This window comes from Carcharodon carcharias, chromosome 5 (assembly GCF_017639515.1).
Source record: "Carcharodon carcharias isolate sCarCar2 chromosome 5, sCarCar2.pri, whole genome shotgun sequence".
NCBI lineage: Eukaryota > Metazoa > Chordata > Chondrichthyes > Lamniformes > Lamnidae > Carcharodon > Carcharodon carcharias.
In genome coordinates, this window is record NC_054471.1 from 17412313 (window position 1) to 17436356 (window position 24044).

A 24044-nucleotide genomic window follows, 5' to 3' on the forward strand; every position below is an offset into this window, starting at 1 on the left:
ATAATGAGAGTTATGTACAGGCCTCCGAATAGTAGTCAGGATGTGGGGCACAAGATACACCAGGAGATAGAAAAGGCGTGTAAGAAAGGCAAGGTTACAGTAATCATGGAGGATTTCAATATGCAGGTAGACTGTGAAAATCAGGTTGGTAGTGGATCCCAAGAAAAGGAATTTGTGGAATGTCTACGAGATGGCTTTTTGGAGCAGCTTGTGGTGGAGCGCACTAGGGAACAGGCAATTCTAGATTTAGTGATGTGTAATGAGGCAGATTTGATAAGGGAGCTTAAGGTGAAGGAACCCTTAGGAGGAAGTGACCATAATATGATAGAATTTACCCTGCAATTTGAGAGGAAAAAGCTGGAATCAGATGCAACGATATTACAGTTGAATAAAGGCAACTGCAGAGGCATGAGGGAGGAGCTGGCCAGAATTGACTGGGAGATGAGCCTAGCAGGAAAGACAGTGGAACAGCAATGGCAGGAGTTTCTGGGAGTAATTTGGGAGACACAGCAAAAATTCATCCTTAGGAAGAAGAAGCATACTAAAGGGAGGACGAGGCAACCATGGCTGACAAGGGACGTCAGGGACAGCATAAAAGCTAAAGAGAAAGCATACAATGCGGCGAAGAGCAGTGGGAAACCATGCGATTGGGAAGCCTACAAAGACCACCAGTGGACAACTAAAAAAGAAATAAAGAGGGAGAAGATTAAATATGAGGGTAAACTAGCCAGTAATGTAAAAGAAGATTGCAAGAGTTTTTTTAGATATATAAAGGGTAAGAGAGAGGCAAAAGTGGACATTGGGCCGCTGGAAAATGACGCTGGAGAAGTAGTAGTGGGGAACAAAGAAATGGCGGAGGAACTGAATAGGTACTTTGCATCAGTCTTCACAGTGGAAGACATGAATGACATCCCCAAAATTCAAGAAAGTCGGGGTCAGAGGTGAGTATAGTGGCCATTACCAAGGAGAAGGTGCTAGGCAAACTGAAAGGTCTGAATGTGGATAAATCACCTGGACCAGATGGATTATATCCCAGTGTTCTGAAGTAGATAGCTGAAGAGATAGTAGAGGCGTTAGTGCTGATCTTTCAGGAATCACTGGAGTCAGGGAGGGTCCCAGAGGATTGGAAAATCGCTAATGTAACCCCACTGTTTAAGAAGGGAGTGAGGCAAAAGACGAGAAATTACAGGCCGATTAGCCTGACGTCGGTTGTTGGTAAGATTTTAGAGTCCATTATTAAGGATGAGATTTCAGAATACTTGGAAGTGCACGGTAAAATCGGGCAAAGTCAGCAAGGTTTCACCAAGGGGAGGTCATGCCTGACAAATCTGTTAGAATTCTTTGAGGAGGTAACGTGTAGGTTAGACAAAGGAGAGCAATGGATGTTATCTACTGGGACTTGCAGAAGGCCTTTGACAAGGTGCCGCACAGGAGGCTGCTCAGTAAGATAAGAGCCCATGGTGTTAGAGGCAAGGTACTAGCATGGATAGAAGATTGGCTGTCTGGCAGGAGGCAGAGAGTGGGGATAAGGGGGTCCTTCTCAGGATGGTGGCCGGTGACTAGTGGCATTCCGCAAGGGTCAGTGTTGGGAACACAACTTTTCACTTTATACTTTAATGATCTAGATGAAGGAACTGAGGGCATCCTGGCTAAGTTTGCAGATGATACAGAGACAGGTGGAGGGACAGGTAGTATTGAGGAGGTGGGGAGGCTGCAGAAGGATTTAGACAGGTTAGGAGAATGGGCAAAGAAGTAGCAGATGGAATACAACGTGGGGAAGTGTGAGGTCATGCACTTTGTCAGGAAGAATAGAGGCATAGACTATTTTCTAAATGGGGAGATAATCTAGAAATCTGGATTGTAAAGGGACTTGGCAGTCCTAGTCCAGGATTCTCTTAAGGTTAACTTGCAGGTTGATACGGTAGTTAGGAAGGCAAATGCAATGTTGGCATTTATTTTGAGAGGACTAGAATATAAAAGCAGGGAAGTGCTGCTGAGGCTTTATAAGGTTCTGGTCAGACCACATTTAGAGTATTGTGAGCAATTTTGGGCCCCGTATCTCAGGAAGGATGTGCTGGCCCTGGAGAGGGTCCAGAGGAGGTTCACGAGAATGATCCCAGGAATGAAAGGGTTAACATATGAGGAACGTTTGAGTACTCTGGGTCTATACTCGATGGAGTTTAGAAGGATGAAGGGGGATCTGATTGAAACTTACAGAATACTGAAAGGCCTGGATAGAGTGGATGGGGGGAAGATGTTTCCATTAGTAGGAGAGACTAGGACCCGAGGGCACAGCCTCAGAGTAAAGGGAAGACCCCCTTTTGGAACAGAGATGAGGAGAAACGTCTTTAGCCAGAGAGTGGTGAACCCATGGAATTCATTGCTACAGAAGGCTGTGGAGGCCAGGTCATTCAGTGTATTTAAGACCGAGATAGATAAGTTCTTGATTGGTAAGGGGATCAAAGGTTACGGGGAAAAGGCGGTATAATAGGGTTGAGAAACTTATCAGCCATGATTGAATGGCAGAGCAGACTTGATGGGCTGAATGGCCTAATTCCTGCTCCTATGTCTTATGGTCTTATGGTCTATGGTTTGTTGCTTTGGCGATAGTCCATGTAGGCTCCTCCACCACCGACATCAAGCTAAGCATAGCCTCGTATCTGCCCCAGATGCTCCCGCACACCAGGCCACATTTCTTGCGCTTGCTGCGCCGTGGGCGACTCCAGAGGCACATCATCAGGCATCGACTGAACATATGCCTAGGCCCCTGCAGTCCTCAGACTGCTGGCATCATGTGCACTCTGTCTCTGGCAGCTTCTACAGCGACTGTGAAATGCCCTCACCTCTGTGCCCTGGGACACTAGCCGATGTTCTAATTTCCACCGAAGTGCTAGTATCTGCGCTAGTGCCTGCCTGGCCGAGATGGTGTGACACTGGTGAGACTTCAGGGCCCTCAGGTGTGAGAGGGGGCCTCTGCTGCTCCTGCTCCCTGCTCTGCTGATGTTGAAAGGAATTACAAGACATTGGATCGGTTAACATGGAGACAATTTCACTGTGCATCCCTGTCCCCTGGATCATTATGCGCTCATCCTTCCATAAGCAATGGACAAGCCATGTTGCAACTTTAATCACAACATTCAGCATTGCCATGGCTGATGGGAGAACAATGGTGATCTCACTGCTGGGCAAACATATCTGCCCATGGTAACCTAGCCTCACCAACACCTCTCCAACTCAAGGGCCCCCTGCTTGAAACGGCTCAGAATCATTAACTGTGCCAGCCCACCGCCAGTCCTCACCTGCTCGGCTGCATTATGTGCATTCTTCTGAAAAGGAGAGAAGAGCATTGATTAGTGCTAATTGCACCGGGACACTCTTCCCAGACAGCCCACTCCAACCAGAGTGGGACATTGCAGGGCTCCAGTGTCTTCTCACTCTGTTGCTGCCAAACACTCACACAAAGATGCTAGGCCTTCCCCCCCACCCCCCACCCCCCCTCCCCGTCCACCCCCGTGGCCAAATGCTGCCTACATCACATTAGGCACCACAGGGTCTAACCTTCCATGGCAAGGAGGTATAAGCACGTGGAGCGCAGAGGACAGCAGATCAATCAGTGCCACGCCACCTTGAAGCTCCCCTCCTAGCATGTCGTCACCCTGACTTTGACATGTACTGGAGTTCCAGCACTGCGCCTAGGTGCAGCTCCTCCAGTTTGCCCCCAGAACAGTAATGTGGGTCTCAGTGTTCCACATGCTGCAGGTTGACCTCGGCATGGGCAATATCTGCTGCCCGCCCAGTGAAGAATGCAGTCATTACACTCAGACGTGGGGCAGGTGAGCACCAGGGTGGAATACATACCTGCTTGGTTAAGTGACCAATGCCAGCATGGTACTCACCCTTCCTGAGTGCAACAGGTCGTTGAAGTGCTTGCGACACTGGACCCAGGTGTCCCACATCATGTCGCGGGAGCTCACCACCTCTGTCACCTCCTTCCAGGCATGTTTGGTCATGTTGGGGGGACCTGCTCCTCCCATCCTGGGGCACCAGGACCTCCCGCCGTGCTGCCAGCTCCTTTAGGAGGACAGCAAGGCAACCATTGGAAAATGAGGGGCACAGTGACCCCCCTGCCCTACCCTCCTGCCTGGCCTGTTCACCAGCAGCGCACTCAAAAGCCCTTCCACTGGTCATGATTCGCAGTCTTTGAAAGGCTGCAGCAACTTTTTAAAACAGGCTGCCAAGTCGCCATTGGACCTGGCGGTCATTGCAGTCCTGCCTTAATTGGCCAACCCGCGTAAAATGGTGGCGCAGACCCAATCATGGGCGGCGATTGGGTCCACGCCTGCATGTTCCTGCTCCATCTCCAGAAAATTCTGCCCATAAGATCATAAGATGTGGGAGCAGAAATAGGCCATTTTGCCCATCGAGTCTTCCCTGCCATTCAGTGAGATCATGGCTGATCTGATAATCCTCAACTTCACTTTCCTGCCTTGACCCCATAACCCTTGATTCCCTTCCTGATTAAAAATCTGAAGCCTTGAATATACTTAATGACCCAACCTCTACAGCCCTCTGTGGTAAAGAATTCCACAGATTGACTACCCTCTGAGAGAAGAAATTCCTCCTCCTCTGTGTTTTAAATGTGCGATCCCTCATTCTGAGATTATGCCCTCTGGTCCTAGACTCTCCCACAAGGGAAAGCAACCTCTCAGGGGGCTTGACAGGGTAGTTGCTAAGATAAAGGCAAAATACTGCGGATGCTGGAAACCTGAAACAAAAACAAGAAGTGCTGGAAAAACTCAGCACATCTGACAGCTCTGTGGAGAGAAAGACAGAGTTAACGTTTCGAGTCCATATGACTCTTCTTCAGACCCCTAAGAATCTTATACGTTTCAATAAGGTTGCCTCTCATTCTTCTAAATTCCAATGAGTACAGGCCCAACCTACTCTATCTCTCCTCAAAAGAAAATCCCTCCATACCCGGGATCAACCTGTTGAACCTTCTCTGGACTGCCTTCAATGCCATTATATATTTCCTTAGAAAAGGGGACCAAAATTGTTCACAGTATCCTAGGTGTGGTCTAACTAGTGCCTTGTACAGCTTTAGCATGACTTCCCTATTTTTATACTTCATTTCCTTTGAAATAAAGGCCAGCATTCCATTTGCCTTCCCTGTTACCTCTTGAATTTGTATGTTAACTTTTTGGGATTCATGCACAAGGACTCCCAAATCCCTCTATGCTGCAGCCTTCTGCAGTCTTTCTCCATTTAAATAATATTCAGCCCCTCTATTCTTCCTGCCAAAGTTTTCCCACATTATATTCCATCTGCCAAGTTTTTGCCCTTTCACTTAGCCTATCTATATCCCTCTGTAGAATCCTTGTGTCATCCTCACCACTTGCCTTCCCACCTTTTTTTGTGTCATCTGCAAGCTTTTCAATAGTACATTCACTTCCCTCATCTAAGTCATTAATGTATATTGTAAATATTTGAGGCCCCAGCACTGATCCCTATTGCACTCCACTAGTTACAGGTTGCCATCCTGAAAATGCACCCCCCCCACCCTTATCCCAATTCTATCTTCTATTAGTTAGCCAATCCTCTTTCCATGCTAATATACTACCCCCAGCACCATGGGCTGTTATCTTAAGTAGCCTTCTGTGCAGTACCTTATTGAATGCCTTTTGGAAATCCAAATATATTAAATCTACTGGTTCCCCTTCATCTACCCTGCATGTTACTGCTCAATGAAACCTAATAAATGTGTTAGGCATGATTTCTTTTTCATGAAATCATGATGACTCTGCTTGATTAGATGATATATTTCTAAATGCTCTGCTATTCCAACCTTTATAATTGACTCCAACATTTTCCCAAAGACAGATGTTAAGCTAACTGGCCTATAGTTATCTGTTTTTTGTCTCCCTCTCTTTTTGAATAAGGTTGGCCATCCTCCAATTCTCTGGGACTTCTCCAGAGTCTAATGATTCTCGGAAGATTATTACTAGTGCATCCACTATCTCTGCAGCTACTTTCTTTAATACCCTAGGATGCAACCCATCAGTTCCAGGGGACTTAATGGCCTTTAGCCCCATTAGTTTCCATAGTACTTTTTCTCTCGTGATCGTTATTGTATTTATTTCTTCATCACCTTTTGCCACTTGATAATTTAGTGTTTTTGGAATGCTATTAGTGTATTCTACTGTGAAGACTGAAGCAAAGTATTTATTCAATTCCTCTGCCATTTCCTGGTGCCCCATTATTATTTCCCCAGCCTCATTCTTTAAGGGGCCTATGTTTACATTGGCCTCTCTCTTCCTTTTTATATATTTAAAGAACCTCTTAGTATCCGTTTTTACATTAGTTGCTAGTTTACCCCCAAAGTTTATTTTCTCCCTCTTTATTATTTTTTGGCCATCTTTTGTTGGTTTTTAAAATGTTCCCAATTCTCTGGTTTACTACTAATCTTTGCCACATTGTATGTTTTTTCTTTCAATTTGATATGGTCTTAACTTCCTTGGTTAACCATGGTTGGTTAACCATGATTGGTTTATCCTCTTCCTTGAATCCTTCTTCCTGACTGGGACGCATCTTTGTTGAGAGTCATAAACTATTTTCTTAAACACCTGCCATTGTTCATCAACCATCTTTTCTAAGCTAATCTGCTTTCCGAGTCCCCTCCAGCCAACCCTGCCCTCATTCCATTGTAATTATCCTTACTTAAGTTTAGCACAGTTGGTTCCGACCCATGTTTCTCATTCTCAAATGGAATGCTAAATTCTACCATAATTATGGTCACTTTTTCCTAGGGGATCCTTTACTCTGAGATTATTTATTAAACCTGCCTCATTACACATTCCCAAATCCAAAATGGCCAGATCCCTGGCTGGTTCACAACATATTGTTCTAAGAAACTGTCCCGAATACACTCTATGAAGTCTTGCTCGTGTTTACCTCTGCCAATTTGATTTTCCCAGTCTACATGAAGATTATAGTCACCCATGATTAATGTATTGCCTTTTTCACATGCCCTCATTATTTCCTGACTTATTCTCTGTCCTACAGTATAGCTAATGTTGGGGGGCCTATAGACTTCTCCCACCAGTGTCTTCTTCCCCTTGTTATTTCCTACCTCCACCCATATGGATTCTACATCTTCAGATCCAAGATCCTTTCTTGCTATTGTACTAATTCCATCTCGTACTAACAAAGCCAAAGAAACCTCTATTAATAGAAGAAAGGATTTAAAGCACATACATTAATCTAACCCCCAGTTACACCTTTGTTAAGGCAACAATAAAATAAGATAGACTTCAACAGATCCAGGCAAAGCACACAATACCCTGGACAGGGTTATTCACAATTAGCTTTCTCTGCTTTGCTTCCTGTAGATAGCAGCTTGATACATAGAGGCTGGAGGCTTTTCACACTTGTTAGGTCTTAGAATTCCTTCTCCTTACACATAGCCTCATCTCCTTTATACAGTTTTCTCCCTTTTTATTGTAAATTCCATTGTCCCAATATGTCTTTGCAACTTCACATTTTCAATAATATAAATCTTCCATAGTACTCATATTATCAGTAATCTTTGGGAAAAATTAATGCATTGTTTGGCTTAGCCTCTTTGGCTCGATGGAACACCTTACCATCGCTTTGAAATTTACAACACTGGTTTATCTCAAAATGCAAATGTTTCTCACACCTCTCATTCTAAAACTTCAGCCATGTTTATGTATTTAGCATTTTAAGCCTAACTTTTCTTTTGATAACTCAAAAGCTCCAGATCAGCTGTCTGTACTTCAATTAAAACCCCCACGCATAACCTTAAACAGAGAAACAAATTTGAACACCACTATTAACCTACCTTTATAATAAATCACAATAATATTATGAAAATTATTATATTTTCATGACAGTTGAAGAATGCTGCAAGATGGTCCCAAGCAGCTCTGACTGCCATATGAGTGCAGTCAATAACCCACTGCACTTGTGGAAAACTGTGATCGCCCCAAAGCCCACAGCTCTGGATTATCCTGAATTGTTTTTCCTTTATTCTTTCATGGGATGTGGGCAATACTGGGAGGGCCAGTGTTTGTTGTCCATTCCTAATTGCCACCGAAAAGACTTGCTAGGCTATTTCAGAGGGCACAAAGAGTCAACCACATTGCTGTGGTCTGAGTAACGTGTCAGAACAGGTAAGAATGGCACATTTCCTTATCTAAAGGACATTAGTGAACCAGATTGATTGTCACAAAAAAAATCTTTGATAGTTTCATGCTATTACTGAGGCTAGCTTTGAATCCCAGATTTTATTAATCTAAATTCCACCAGCTGCCATGCTGGGATTTGAACCCATGTTCCCTGGGTTTTAGATTGGGTCTTTAAATTCCTAGGCCAGTGAAATTACTACTATGTCACCGTCTCCCTCATTGCACAAACTCTTCAGTCATTTTAAGTAGGGCATTGGTAACCTGGACGGTATGGCCGTCCATACCCCCAGTGGCCTGGGAAGGATCTTCTGGAGAAAAAAATCAATGCTGCTGTCATTTTCAACACCACTGGCTTTAGCTCTCTTTCCAATCCACAGGACCACGTGTCATATTGAATATAGAGAGACATGTTTCCTAAGCTTTTCATCTTGTATTCGGGACAAATGTAAGAATGGCAAATTTCAAACGGTCACAACAATTTATACTGCCGGATAAAATGGTACTGATTGGTTGGCAAGTCACTTCTGGTTGGCTGAAGTGTTGCCATAGAGAAAGCAAAGGGGATCTATAGGCCCCCCAAGTGCCCTGCTAATTTAAAAACGGCTCAAGGTTTGAAAATATTTCTTTTTCTTGCAGAGAATGGGTCCCTGCATATGAATGTATGTCACTTCTAGCAAGTATAAATGAGCTACATTTTAACTGATTATCTTAAATTGGTTGTTAGTGTAGCTATCAGCACACTCAAAATTGTTCATCAAGTGCTGCCGAATTACAGAACCACATCCAACAATCAATTTTTGTTTTGGGTTTTGTAAGTGCGGGCTTGCATGTGCCTGTACTCCGCCTATTACAAACAGTTGAAGGAGCATGCTGTTTGCTGCTATCAGGAGCTGTAGAAAAGTTGAAGTCAGTTGGAATCGGGATAAACTCTCCACTGGTTGGAGTCATACCAAACAAATGAAGATGGGTGTGGCTGTTGGAAACCAATCGTCTCAGCCAAGGACATCACTGTAGGTGTTCCACATTGTCCTTGGCCCAACGACCTTCAGCTGCTTCCTCAATGACCTTATTTCCATAGTAAGGTCAGAAATAGGGATGTTAGCTGATGATTACACTGTATTCAGTAATATTCAAGACTCCTCAGATACGGAAACAGTTCATGTGCCAATGCAGATAGACCTTGACAATGTTCAAATTTGGCCTGATAAGTAGCAAGTAATATTCGTAACACACAAGTGTCAGGCAGTGACTATTTCCAACATGAGAGAATCTAACATTCAATGTTGAACCATTGCTGAATCCCCCACCATCAACATTCTGGGAGCTACAATTGACCAGAAGCTGAATTGAACTAGCCATATAAATACTGTGGCTACAAGGGTAGGTCAGAGGCTGGGAATTCTGTGGAAGCCTGTCCATCATCTACAAGGTGCAAGTCAGGTGTGTGATTGAGTACAGCTCCAACAACACTCAGGAAGCTCGTGACAATCCAGAACAAAGCAGCCCACTTGTTTAGCGCCCAATCCTCCACCTTAAATATTCACTCTTTCCACCACCATCAATGCACAGTGGAGCAGTGCATACCATATACTAGATGCACTGCAGCAACTTACCAAGGCACCTTCAACAGCACCTTCCAAACCTGCCACCATTACCACCTAGAAGGACAAAGGCAGGAGACACATGGGAACACCACCACCTCCAAATTCCCCTCCAAGCCATACACCAGACTGACTTGGAACTATATTGCTGTTCATCCACTGGCGCTGGCACAAAATCCTGAAACTCTCTCCCTAACAGCACTGTAGGGCTGCTGTGATTGAAGAAGATAGCTCACCACCACCTTCCCAAGTGCAGGGAGGGAAGAACAAAAATTGCTGGCCTTGCATGAGGATACTCTGTCTGAAAGAATAAAATAAAAGGTATATTATGATTTCACCAATGCACATCACTGATTTGATGGAAGCATTGCCATTTTTAAATGCCCCACCCCAACTCTTGTATAGCTGAACATGACATGTTTTTTCATTTCCTTTGCTTGTTCAAGTTCAAACTTCTTCATTTGTAACCAAAGTCACATTACCTCCAGCTATGACTCACTCGTGTCAGTATCACTTCCAACTTTAAATGCCCTGGAAAACTTTCAACTATGTCTGCTTTCTTTGCCCCTGCAGGTAATCCCAATTCTAACTTATCCACCAATTCCTTTAAAAACTTTATTTACCTTTTGTAAACCAGCCAAGGTTATAATTTCATCTCACAGACAAGTGTTTGCAACTGCCAAAGCCATAATGCAGTCTCACGACTTCAAAAAAAACCTCACACCAACTCCTGAATTCAAAGTGCTTCTTGTGCTCATAACTTTAGGATTCACCAACTCCAAATCAATCAAGGAATTTCAAATATATCCCGCAAAGAGCCCCAATTTCTGTTATGGCAAGTGAATGGTAAATGCAAAGCTGCCCAAATCCCAGAGGAAACTCGAAGCAAGTGCCACAACTATTTGCAATTTGTACTTATTTCGAGATGCGTCTTTGAATTGAGTAAAAAGAAGGCCACCAAGCATTATAGGTTTCTTACAAAACTAATAGAAGAAATGATATTAAGCACATACATAGATCGACAAATTACTACTATGATAACTTCTAAATCCCGTAATTAATCTGAACCCCAGTTACACCTCTGTTAAGACAAAAGTGAGACACATAGATTTTAAAAGACCCAGCCAAACTAACACGCAATACTCTGAACAGTCAAATTCAAAATGAGTTTTTCTCAGCTTCAGTTCCTCATAGACAACAGCTTAAGGCTTAGATGTTGGAGGCTTTTCTCATTCGTGTTAGATCTTTGAATGCCTGACCTTACACACTGCCTTCTCTCCTTTACACATGTTTTCCATTCGAATGCAATCTCCCATTGTTTCTCTACGTCTTTGGACTTTTCCCTCTCAAATAATAAATATCCATCAAAGTACCAATTTTGCCAGTAATCTTTGGGAAAAATAAACACAATTTCTTAGCTTCTCCTGGCTAGGTGCAACATTTCAAAATTGCTTATCTTCTGATACATCAAAGCCTTCAGAGCCTTTGTTTTGCTTATCTTCTGACACATCAAAGTCTCTAATTCAATTTGGTCCCACAAGCACGCACATGCATAGGTCAGAATTTTCCGCTCGCCAGGCAGGCACACGCCCGACCCGAACAAATGTAAAATGACGCGCAATGACGTCAGGCTAACGTCCTGATGTCATCGCATATTCGCATGATATTTCGCTTAGTGTGCGTGTGTGGGAGTCAGAGCCATGCCTACCATTAATTAAGAGGCCAGTTAAGGCCCTTGACAACCCAACTGACAGTGGTGTATTGTTTCCCGCGTGATTTTTTTGCTCATCGTATGGGCAGGTGGGCCGACGACAATTTGCAAAACCTCATCCATAAGCATAAGAAGGGTCAGCAGCATTGTTAATGTGAGTAGTGAGGAATTTTGGAGATAACTTGCTGCTGGTGGCTTATTGGCACTTGTCAGCTTAATCTCTGATTGGGGCTTCGTTCTTACCATTTCCTGGCTTCATTTCAGGATTCCTTGGTATCTTCCAGACCCTCTGAGAATTTGGACCGTGTGGACCATTCCAGGTATCAGACAGCCTTCCCTTACCCTGGTAATGGAGATTATGGTCTCCGCTGGAGGAGGGACCTCCTCTGAGGAGGATGAGAGAGGTGGGAGGATGAGGCTAAGTGCTCCAAATCAGCTTCCAGTAGAGGAACCTGTGGGAGGAGGGGTGCAGGCACAGTGGGTGCAGGGCCAGCAGATAACCCAAGGTGGAAGGGACTGCAGAAGATGCCACTATCCTGCTGCCAGAGTTTACAGGCGGCAATGCAGCTACCTCAGTATATTCGATGTGCAATGCCGAAGGAGGCTCCATCTCTCCAGGGAGACCGTGATCTCTATTTGTCAGGGGATTTGGCCTGAGATCAGCTCCGACTGTGTGGGTGAACACCCCATGCTAGTGGCTCTGAAGGTCACAACAGCACTCAACTACTATGCCTCCGGCTCTTTCCAGGGCTCTATGGGGGATCTGTGTGGAGTCTTCCAATCAGCCGTCCACAGTTGCATCAAGCTGGTGACAGAAACTCTTTTCAGGTGTGTATTAACTTTCATTCATTTCTGCATGCACAAGCCAGCCAGGCTGAGCGAGCCAGAGGCTGTGCAGCGATTGCTGGGCTTCCCCTTGTCCAGGGTGCCATCGACTGCACACATGTGGCCATCAAGGTGCATGCGGGTCAGCTGGGTGCCTTCGTTAACAGGAAGTGATTCCACTCTATGAACATGCAGATAGTGTGTGACCACAGGATGCGGATTCTGCAAGTCTGTGCAAGGTACCCTGGCAGCTCCCATGAAGCATATATCCTGAGACACTCCCAGATGCTGAAGCTCTTCAGTGCTCCAGCCTGACTGGATGGATGGCTGCTGGGTGATAAGGGCTGTCCATTGAAAAGGCGGCTCATGACACCTCTCTGCTACCCAAGAAGAGGTGGAGCAGCAGTACAACAGGAGCCAAACCTCCACAAGGGCGGGGGTGGAGAGAACCATAGGCCTTCTCAAGATGCACTTCTGATGCTTGGACTGTTCAGGCGCACTGCAATAACCCCCAGAGCAGGTGTCACTGATAGTAGTTGCATGCTGTGCTCTCCACAATCTGGCACTGGCAAGGGGGGAGCCACTGGAGGAAGAGGACGCTGATGCAGCTGCACAAGCCCCAGATGATGAGTCCAATAGTGAGTTAGAAGAGGAGATGGTGAGGGGAACACTGAGGGTGTGGAGCCAGACCTTGGTAACCTCCAGGGAGGCAGGGACACCAGGGATGCTTTGATCCAATGCTCCTTTAGCTAGGCTGCCAAATAAGAACAACCACCTCATGCCATGGCTGCTGCCTCCATCCTGGATCGCAGAAATAACCCTTTCCTTGGTCCCCAAGATACACTCAGTACCTATGCAATAAAGTTTCGAGCGATCCACTTACACCATTACATACTGGCCTACTGTGCACCTACAAAACAAATGAAGCATACTCAGGCCAATAATACAAAAGCAAATGTAATTTAATGCCGGAACTCTCACAGCATTGAACAGAACAATATCTGGTGTTGGTAGTCACACGATTAAAAAAACAAAAACAAAATGGGGGAAGAAAAGATCACCTGTGATGAGTCCCTCTTATGCTTAAGGTGCTTTAAACTTATGTTTATGGGTGCTAAGTCTAGGTGCTCCCCCCTCGCTGGTACCGGCATTGGAGACAGCCTACTGACTCTGTTGTCCTGCTGGCCTTGATCAGCTTGGCAGTCATACTCTGGCTAATGGAGCCTGTGCCGGCCCTGCCTGGGAGGGAGCGGCCAGTGCCATGGCTGGCATCTCCCCAGTTGTTGCAGCATCTTCAGATGCAATGGCTGCTGGCAGAGGGGCAATGGAGCTGCTGCCGTCATCCAGACCGCCCTGTGAGGAGCCTGCAGAGACAACAAGCAGCTCGTGCGCCAACGTGAGGTTGCTGTGGATCTCCCTGCTTGCCATTGATGGACAGGCACCTAGCTGGGATATTGGGTGCACCATCCATCTCACACATGGACACTGACAAGCTGAGGTTATTGCCTGTGTGAGAGCTTGCAGGTGTGAGCACAACCCCAGGAACTTCTGATTCTGTTCCTGGAGCAGCCTCTCCATGAGAGTCGCCACTGTCCATGGAGGAGGCATTGCGCTCGGCCATGAGGGTCAACACAGTGCTCACGTCCCGCAGGGACTCCTCCACAATAGAGATCATGGCATACATACCTGGAACTCCGCCAGACCCTCCCACAAACCCTGCTGGACATCCAGTATCGGCTGCCTAATGGGTGATTCCAGAGACCCATCATCAGCCTTTGACTGAGCATCTTCCTGGCCTCCAGCAGCCCTCCGATTGTCGGTGCCCTGCCTCTGTCTGCACCTCAAGCGAGTGTGAAGTGCCATTACCAATGTGCACCGAGATACTAGCCGCCGAACTAATGCCCACCGAGGTGCTGGTATCTGCACTGGTACCTGGTTCAGTGAGTGGGTGTGGCACAGGTGCTTGGGGATCATGGTGGTCCTCCTGGGTCAGGGATAGCGCTTCAATGCTTCGTGGCAGATCTAAGGGAGAAGAAGGACATGTTATTAGCTTATGTCATGACACTGTCACTATGCATGCCTGATGAGACAATAGAGATGTGCATCATGGTGCCATTGTCTTTCAATGATCAATGAGGAATCCAATCTGGAGGCTTCCATAAATGTTGAGACTGCACAAAACTGTTTGAACCATCCGAAACTCTCACCTCAGTACATTGCACTCTTCGCTTGACACCTCAGCCTCACCGTGGCCGGTTGATCGAGGTTGCATGGTGCCTTTCGAGCTCCAAGGCCTCCTGCTCATACCGGGAGAGGATGAGGAGGTGTGGGGGTCCTCCGCCAGTCCGTGACCTCAATATTGTCATGGGATGTTTTCTCCTGAAAGGACAGAGGAGCATTGATTAGTCCACTCTCTTCCTGCAGCACAGTTGCATCCTGCTGAGGAGCACCTTGCAGGAGCCAAGGCTCAGACCCTTGGTCAGCTATGGCGTGATTGGCAGTTGGCACTCAAACTCTTTCACCCCTGAGATCCAAGGGTGCGGGTGGGGGGTGGGGGGTGGGATGGTGATGTGCGCGGATGGCCAATCAAAAATACAATCAACACACTGGCCCATGCTAACATGGTGATCAACCTTCCTGAGCACAGCAGGTCATTGAAGCGCTTCCAGCATTGCACCCAGGTGCGCTGCACCATGTCATGGCTGCTCACCCGGGCAATCACCCCCTTCCATGCCTTCTTTGTGAGGTGCAGTGGCCTCCTCTTCCTGTCTCTGGGGCCAAGGGTGTCCCTCCTGGCAGCCATCGCTCCAGCAGGGTGGCGAGGCACTTGTCGGAAAACTGGGGTGGCCGAGTGCCCAGCCACCTCACCTCCCACCTGGTCTCTGCATCTTCGTTTGCAGCCATGTCACTGCTGCAACTCCAACACAGGCCGCCTCCTTGGGACCGCCTCCTCGGGGCTGCCTGCACTGTTTTGAACTAGCCACTGGGTTGCCATTGGACCCGGCAGACAACAGGCCCCTGTGCTCACCCGATCCTTCTCAGAGGTTCTCCAGCCGGCATTTATGCTAGGTGGACCTTAATTGGCCTGCCAGCGTGAAATTGTGGTCCAGCCCCGATTGCGGGCGGCGGGCAGCTTCCCGATCGCTCCCGTCCGCCCCAGCCAAGCCCACCTGATGAGGGCAAAATTCTGCCCGTAGACACAGATCCCACTATTACTCTAAGATAAAGGCAAAATACTGTGGATGCTGGAAATCTGAAACAAAAACAAAAAGTGCTGGAAAAAATCCACAGGTCTGACAGCATCTGTGGAGAGAAAGACAGAGTAGAAGTAAAAATGGTGAAACATATACTGTTTAAGAGGGGTGGCTCAGATGATAGAAGACCAGTGATAGGTGGAGCCAAAGGAGAGATTGCAGAAGATGTCATAAGCAGAAGGTTGAAGGGGTGTTGATGGTGGTGATACTGGCTAAAGGAGGTGTTAATGGTGACAATAAGAGTAGAAAACAGAATGAGCAATTGACAGATGGCCCTAGTGGTGGTGGGGTACACGGAGGGGAAGGTGTGGGAAAAAAGATAGAAATAGTCTAAAAGGTGGGGATAAAACAATGAATAAAAATGGAAATAAATTTAAAAAAATAATAAAAATAGTTGGGGGAAATAATATATATGCTGAATGTTCAGTACTCAGCAAAGGACTCAGTTTCGTACCCTTACGCCCTCACCTCAGTGAATTTCGGACTGGGTATGTGCAGAACTCTTCTTCTGCCGTCTTTGTCTCCGTGCTCACTTCTTTGGGCAGGAGTCCGCCCTCTTTCAACGGATCCTTTCACCCACCTCCAGTATTCTCCCTCCACCTGGACCCCTCCCTCTGGCCTGTTATCTGCCCTTGATCTTTTCATTGCTAACTGTCGGAGTGACATCGGCCATCTCAATTTCTCTGCTCAACTCACCTACTCTAACCTGTCCCCTTCTGAACTTGCCGAACTCTGTTCTCCCAGATCAAACCCTGTCTTTGTTATCAAACCTGCCGACAAGGGTGGTGCTGTTGTCTGGCGCACTGACCTCTACCTTACAAACACTTCCTCCTACCTCCCCCTGGACTATGACCCCGTCAGCGAACATCAAGCCATTGTTTCCAGGACTGTCAATGACCTCATCTCCTCTGGAGATCTTCCCTCCACAGCTTCCCACCTCACAGTCTCCCAACTTCGGACAGCCCGCTTCTACCTCCTCCCCAAAATCTACAAACAGGACTGTCCTGGTAGACCGAACGTGTCAACCTGTTCCTGCCCTATGGAACTCATTTCTTCCTATCTTGACTCCGTTCTCTCTGCCCTTATCTGGTCTCTTCCCACCTACATCCACAATTTCTCTGATGCCCTACATCATATCAACAATTACCAGTTCCCTGGCCCCAACCATCTCCTATTCACTATGGATGTCCAATCCCTCTACACCTCCAACCCCCGCCAGGATGGGCTGAGGGCTCTCCTCTTCTTCCTTGAACAGAGGCCCGAACAATCCTCATCCACCACCACTCTCCTCCGTCTAGCTGAACTTGTTCTCTCACTGAACAATTTCTCCTTAAACTTATCTCACTTCCTGCAAATAAAAGGTATGGCTATGGGTACCTGCATGGTCCCAATTATGTCTGTCACTTTATGGGGTATGTAGAACATTCCTTGTTCCAGTTCTACTCAGGCCCCCTCCCACAACTCTTTCTCCGGTACATCGAGGACTATTTCAGTGCCGCTTCATGCTCTCGTCTGGACCTGGTTTAATTTTGCTTCCAATTTCCACCCCTCCATCATTTTCACATGGTCCATCACTGACACCTCCCTTCCCTTCATTGACCTCTCTGTCTCAATTTCTGGTGATAGACTGTCCACCAATATTCATTACAAGCCCACCGACTCCCACAACATCCTTGACTACAACTCTCTGCTTCCTGTAAGGATTCCATCCTGTTCTCTCAGTTCCTTTGCCTCCGCCGCATTTGTTCCAATGATGCCACTTTCCAAAACAATTCTTCTGACATGTCTTCCTTCTTCTTTAACCTAGCTTTCCCACCTATGGTGGTTGACAGGGCCCTTAACCATGCCCAACCCATCTCCCATGCTTCTGCCTTCACACCTTCCTCTCCCTCCCAGAACCATGATAGGATGAGAGCAAGACGATTAGGCAGACAGAGAGGGATAGAGGGGGGGAGAGAGATATAGAGAGCGACAGAGAAAGAGACAGAGAGGGAGTCATGAAGAGAGACAGACAGTCTCTGTCACCCCACCCCACCAGCCTCCGCATTCAAGGCATCATCCTCCACCATTTCCGCCAAGCCCAGCATGGTGCCACCACCAAACACATCTTCCCTTCACACGACCTGTTGGCATTCTTCTGGGACACCCTGGTCCACTGCTGCATCACCCAACACCTCAACCTCCACCCATGGTACCTTCCCATGCAATCGCAGAAGATGCAACACCTGACCCTTCACTTCCCCCCTCCTCACCGTCCAAGGGCCCAAACAGTCCTTTCAACTGAAGCAGCGCTTCACTGCACTTCCCTCAATTTGGTCTACTCCATTTGCTGCTCCCAATGCGGTCTCCTCTACATTGGAGAGACCAAACGCAGACTGGGTGACCGCTTTGCAGAACACCTTTGGTCTGCCTGCAAGCATGACCCAGACCTTCCTGCCATTTCAACACACCACCCTGCTCTCATGCCCACATGTCCGTCCTTGATGTGCTGCAATGTTCCAGTGAAGCTCAATGCAAACTGGATGAACAGCACCTCTTCTTCCTATTAGGCACTTTATGGCCTTCTGGACTTAATATTGAGTTCAACAATTTCAGATCATGAACTCTCTCCTCCATCCTCACCCCTTTTTGATCCCCTGTCTTCAAATATTTATTTTAAAATCTTTATATATGACTCTAAGACCCTTTTTTTTCCCTATCTATTTTTATTATTTTTTAATTTATTTCCATTGTTATTAATTGTTTTATCCCTACCTTTTAGCTTATTTTGATCTTTTTCCCCACGCCTTCCCCTCCCCCCGTCCCACTCCCACTAGGACCATCTGTCATTTGTTCATTCTGCATTCTACTCTTAATGTCACCATTAGCACCTCCTTTAGCCAGTATCACCGCCATCAACACCCCTTTGACCTTTTGTTTATGACATCTTTTGCAATCTCTCCTTTACCTCTACCCATCACTGGCCTTCTATCCAGCTTCACTTGTCCCACCCCCCTTAAACGGTATAAGTTTCACCATTTTAACTTCTCTTTAGTTCCGAAGAAGAGTCAAATGGACTCGAAATGTTAACCCTTGTCTTTCTTTCCACAGATGCTGTCAGACCTGCTGAGTTTTTCCAGCACTTTTTATTTTTGGTCCACTATTACTCTGCTTTACAATAAACTCTAACAATATGAAAATTATTATTCTTCCTCATATAATTATATTTGCTAACCTTCTGAGTATGACTTTAACAAAAATCTTCTGAAAATCCAAATATGCCACATCTACTGGTTCTCCTTTATCAATGTTACAAGTAATATCCTCAAAAAACACCAGGCAGAATTTTGCCATTGGCGAGCAGGGGGCAGGGCCCGCTCACCACTGTGTAAAATGACGCGGGTTCCCCCCCGACGTCATCCTGGCCTATTTAAATTTTCAGGAAGGCGGGCCCGCAGCAAATTCAGCTGCAGGCCTGCCAACCTGTCAATGGCCAATTGAGGCCGTTGACAGGATCAATTATACAATTAAAGGACCTGCCCGTCCAACCTTAAGGTTGGCGGGCAGGCCAGGATCCCCGGTGGCAAATAGGTAAAACATGAAACCTCATCCATCGGCGGGATGAGGTTTCATGTAGGGTTTTAAAAAGTTTAATAAAGTTATTATGTAAATTATGAACATGTCCCATCTCATGTGACATTGTCACATGAGGGGGACATGTTAGGAAATTTTTTCTTTCTATTTTTAATCTTTTTCAAAGTGTAAGCGATCTCCCTGAGGCAGCGCTTAGCCTCAGGGAGATATTCGCTCTTTCGTGAAAGAGCGCACTCTCACTTTTGGGGAATTTCCCCCACCCACACAGGAAACGCGTAGCACTTCCCGCCTGACGGCATGCTGGGCGGGCCTTAATATCCTTTGATCCCTTTTGCCCCAAGAGCTATATCTAACTCCTTGAAAACATACAATGTTTTGGCCTCAACTACTTTCTGTGGTAATGAATTCCACGGGCTCACCACTCTCTGAATGAAGAAATTTCTCCTCATCTCAGTCCTAAATGGTCTGCGCCATATCCTCAGACTGTGACCCCTGGTTCTGGACTCCCCTACCATTGGGAACATCCTTCCTTTCTAGTCCTGTTAGAATTTTATAGGTTTCAATGAGATCCCCCCTCATTCATATGAACTCCAGCGAATGTAATCCTAATCGACTCAATCTCTCCTCACATGTCAGTCCCACCACCCCAGGAATCAGTCGGGTAAACCTTCGCTGCACCCCATCTTAGCAAGCACATCCATCCTCAGATAAGGAGACCAAAACTGCACACAATAGTGGTCTTACCAAAGTGAGACATTGCCTGTCTACTTTTTAGTGTATTTTCCCAATCCACCATAGCAAACTTTTACCACATACCTTCATAACTCCCTTTCTTTAGATTTAAGAGTCTAGTTTCAGATTCACATGCAAAATTCTATCATATTATGGTCACTATTTTTGAAAGGCTCCTTTACAACAATGTTATCAATTAGACCTTTCTCATTACACAACACTAAATGGAAAATAGCTTGATCCCTAGTTGGCTCCTCATACTGCTCCAGAAAGCCATCTCGTATACACTCCAGGAACTCCTCCTCCAGAGCATTAGTGCTGATTTGGATAACCCACTGTATTTGTAAATTGAAGTCACTTATCATTACTGTGTTACCCATGTTACATGGATCTCTAATTCCCACCTATGCACAGTAGCAGCTGTGTGTACCATCTACAAGATGCACTGCAGGAATTCATCAAGGCTCTTTGGACAGCACCCTCTAAACCCACGACCACTATCATCGAGAAGGATAAGCGCAGCAGATAGATGGGAGCACTACCGCCTGGAAGTGCCCCTCCAAGTCACTCACCATCCTTACTTGGAAATATATCGCCATTCCTTCACTGTCGTTGGGTCAAAATCCTGGAACTCCCTTCCTAGCAATGCTGTGAGTGTATGTGTACCACATGGAATGCAGCAGTTCAAGAAGGCAGCTCACCACCATCTTCTCAAGGATAGCTAGGGATGGGCAATAAATGCTGGCCCAGCCAGTGAAGCTCATATCCTTGAATGAATAAAAAAAAAATGCTTGTGGATGGGGTGCCATTCAGGCAGGCTGCTTTGGCCTGGGCAGTGTCAAGCTTCTTGAGTGTTGTTGGAGCTGTACTCCTCCAGGCAAGTGGGGAGTATTCCATCACACTCCTGACTTGTGCCTTGCAGATGGGAATTCAGGAGGTGAGTTACTTGCCACCTGATTCCAAGCCTCTGACCTGCTCTTGTAGCCACAGCATTTATATGGCTAGTCCAGTTCAGTTTCTAGTCAATGGAAACCCCAGGATGTAGATGGTGAGGGATTCAGTGATGGTAACACCATTGAATGTCAAGGGGTGATGGTTAGATTATCTCTTGTTGGAGATGGTCATTGCTTGGCAGTTGTGTGGCAGGAATTTTGCATGCCACTTGTCAGCCCAAGCCTGCATACTGTCCAGATCTTCCTATATTTGGACATTGACTTCTTCAGTATTTGAGGATTCGCGAATGGTGCTGAACATTGTGCAATCATCAGCAATTATACCCATTTCTAACCTTATGATGGAAGGAACATCATTGGTGAAGCTGCTGAAGATGGTTGGGCCTAGGACACAATCCTGAGGAACTTCTGCAGTGATGTTCAGGAACTGAGATGATTGATCTCTAACAGCCACAGCTATCTTCCTTTGTGCTAGGTGTGAATGCAACCAGCAGGGAGTTTTACCCCTGAAGCACATTGTATCCAGTTTTGCTAGGGTCCCTTGATGCCACACTTGGTCAAATGCGGCCTTGATGTCAAGGGAAGTCACTCTCACCTCACTTCTGGAGTTCATGATTGAACCAAGCTGTAATGAGGTCAGGAACTGATTGACCCTGGCAGAACCCAAACAGCGTCAGTGAGCAGTTTATTGCTAAGCAAGTGCCACTGATAACATAGTTGATGACCGCTTCCATCACCTTATGATGATTGACAGTAGACTGATGGGGCGGTAATTGGCTGGGTTGGATTTGTCCTGCTTTTTGTGACAGGAGATACCGACATTGGCAGGTGGATGCCAGTGTTGTAGCTGTATTGGGACAGCTCAGCTAGGGGTACGGCAAGTTCTGGAGCACATATCTTCAGTACTATTGCCAGAATATTGTCAGGGCCCATAGCCTTTGCAGTACCCCATACCTTCAGCCTTTTCTTGATATCAAGTGGAGTGAATTGAATTGGCTGAAGAATGGCATCTGTGGTGTTGGGGACATCTAGAGGAGGCCGAGACGGATCATCCGCTTGGCACGTCGGGCTGAAGATCATTGCAAATGCATTAGCCTTATGTTTTGTACAGATATGCTGGGCCACCCCATCATTGCAGATGGGGATATTTGTGGAGCGCCCTCCTCCAGTGAGTTGTCTAATTATCCACCACCATTCACTACTGATCTGACAGGATTGCAAAGCTTAGATCTGATCCGTTGGTTGTGGAATCGCTTAGCTCTGTCGATCATTTACTGCTTATGCTGCTGGACACACAAGTAGTCCTGTGTTGTAGCTTCACTAGGCTGACACCTCATTTTTAGGTATGCCTGGTGCTGCTTCCAGCATGCCCTGCTGCACCCTTCATTGTACCACAGTTGATCCTCTGGCTTGGTGGTAATGTTAGAATGAGGGATATGTCGGGCCATGAGGTTACAGATTGTGGTTGAGTACAATTCTGTTGTTGCTGATGGCCCACAGTGCCTGATGGCTGTCCAGTCTTGTGTGGCTGGATATGTTCGAAATTGATCCCATTTAGCACAGTGGTAGTGCCATACATGATGGAGGGTATCCTCAAAATGAAGACGGGACTTTCTCTCCACAAGAACTGTACGGTGGTCGCTCTTAACGATACTGCCATGGACAGACACGTCTGTGACAGGCAGATAATGAGAATGAGGTCAAGTATCTTCCATCTTGTTGGTACTCTCACCACCTGCCACATACCCAGTCTAGCAGCTATGTTCTTTAAGACTCAGCCAGCTTGGTCTGTATTGGTGCTATGAGCCACTCTTGGTGATGGACTTTGAAGCCCCCCACTCAGAGTACATTCTGCACCCTTGTCACACTCAGTACTTCCTCCAAGTGGTGTGCAACATGAGGGAGACCTGATTCATCAGCAGAGGGGGTAGGGGGATGGGTGCGTGGAGCAGCTGTTGGTGGGGCGGGGGGTGGGGGGAGTGGTGTTGGTGCTAGGTGTTAATTAGCAGGAGATTTCCTTGTCCATGTTTGACTTGATGCTATGAGACTTCATGGGTTCTGGAGTCGATGTTGAGCACTCCCAAGACAACTCCATCCTGACTGTAAATCACTGTACCACCACCTATGCTGGGGCTGTCCTGCTGGTGGGACGGGACATACGCAGGATGGTAATGGTGGTGTCTAGGACATTATCTGTATGGTATGGTTCCATAAGTATGACTCTGTCAGGCTGTTATTTGGCTTGTCTGTCAGACTGTTCTCCCAATTTTGGCACACACTCCCAGATGTTAGTAAGGAGAACTGTGTTGGGTTGACAGGGCTCTGTTTGCCGTTGTCATTTCCGGTGCCTGGGTTGAGCCTGGTTGTCCATCTGGTTTCATTCCTGATCCAATTTTCTATAGCTGGCTTGCTAGGCCATTTCAGAGGGCATTTAAGAGTCTGGAGTAACATGTAAACAAGCAGATTTCATTCCCTGAAGGGCATTAGTGAACCAGATGGTTTTTTACAATAATAGTTTCATGCTTATCATCAGATTTTTATTGAATTCAAATTCCACCATCTGCTGTGATGGGATTCAAACCTGGGTTCCCAGAGCATTACCTTGGGTCTCTGCATTGCTTGTTAAGTGACAATACTGCTATGTAATTGCCTCCCTCTATGAAAGTGTTTAACCACATTGAACCCAAACCAGAATTGCCAATCCATGCAACTCAATTCATGCAACACTTTGTGGAATTCTGAGAATTCAGGTTTGGACAATCAGAAAAACTGACAACCGCTGGGTTGACACCAATATTGCCAACAAGATCTGGTGAATGATCAACAGTAGAGCCTCCAGGTTTTGACTTCCCTTGAAAACATTGGTCTATATTCAACAGGAACTGCACTATCCATTCAAGGTCATCACAACTCCTCTACAAATAAAATTTCAGGAAGAGCCCAGCATGCGACTGTGGTCACCTGGATTACTTATCACATTGTGAATGAATATGGCCTAAAAAAATTTGCTGCAGGATTCAAGTCAATCCAACTCACAATACACAGTGCTGTGACCTTGCTGTCCAACATTGACATAGACTTATAAAGCTGCAAGATGTCTTTTGCAAGAAGAAGGCTGTATTCTGCGAAACAATCAAATCCACAAACTTCATTCATCTTCTGGGAAAGTGTCTTATCAACTACCATCG

The 24044-nt window shown here is 46.3% G+C and overlaps 1 protein-coding gene across 1 annotated transcript in view; it reads left to right on the forward strand.

The window, feature by feature from the left end:
• Positions 1-24044, forward strand: part of LOC121278118 (dynein heavy chain 8, axonemal-like) — a 2067071-nt gene that overhangs the window by 19060 nt on the left and 2023967 nt on the right. The gene's annotated exons all lie outside the window — the stretch shown is intronic.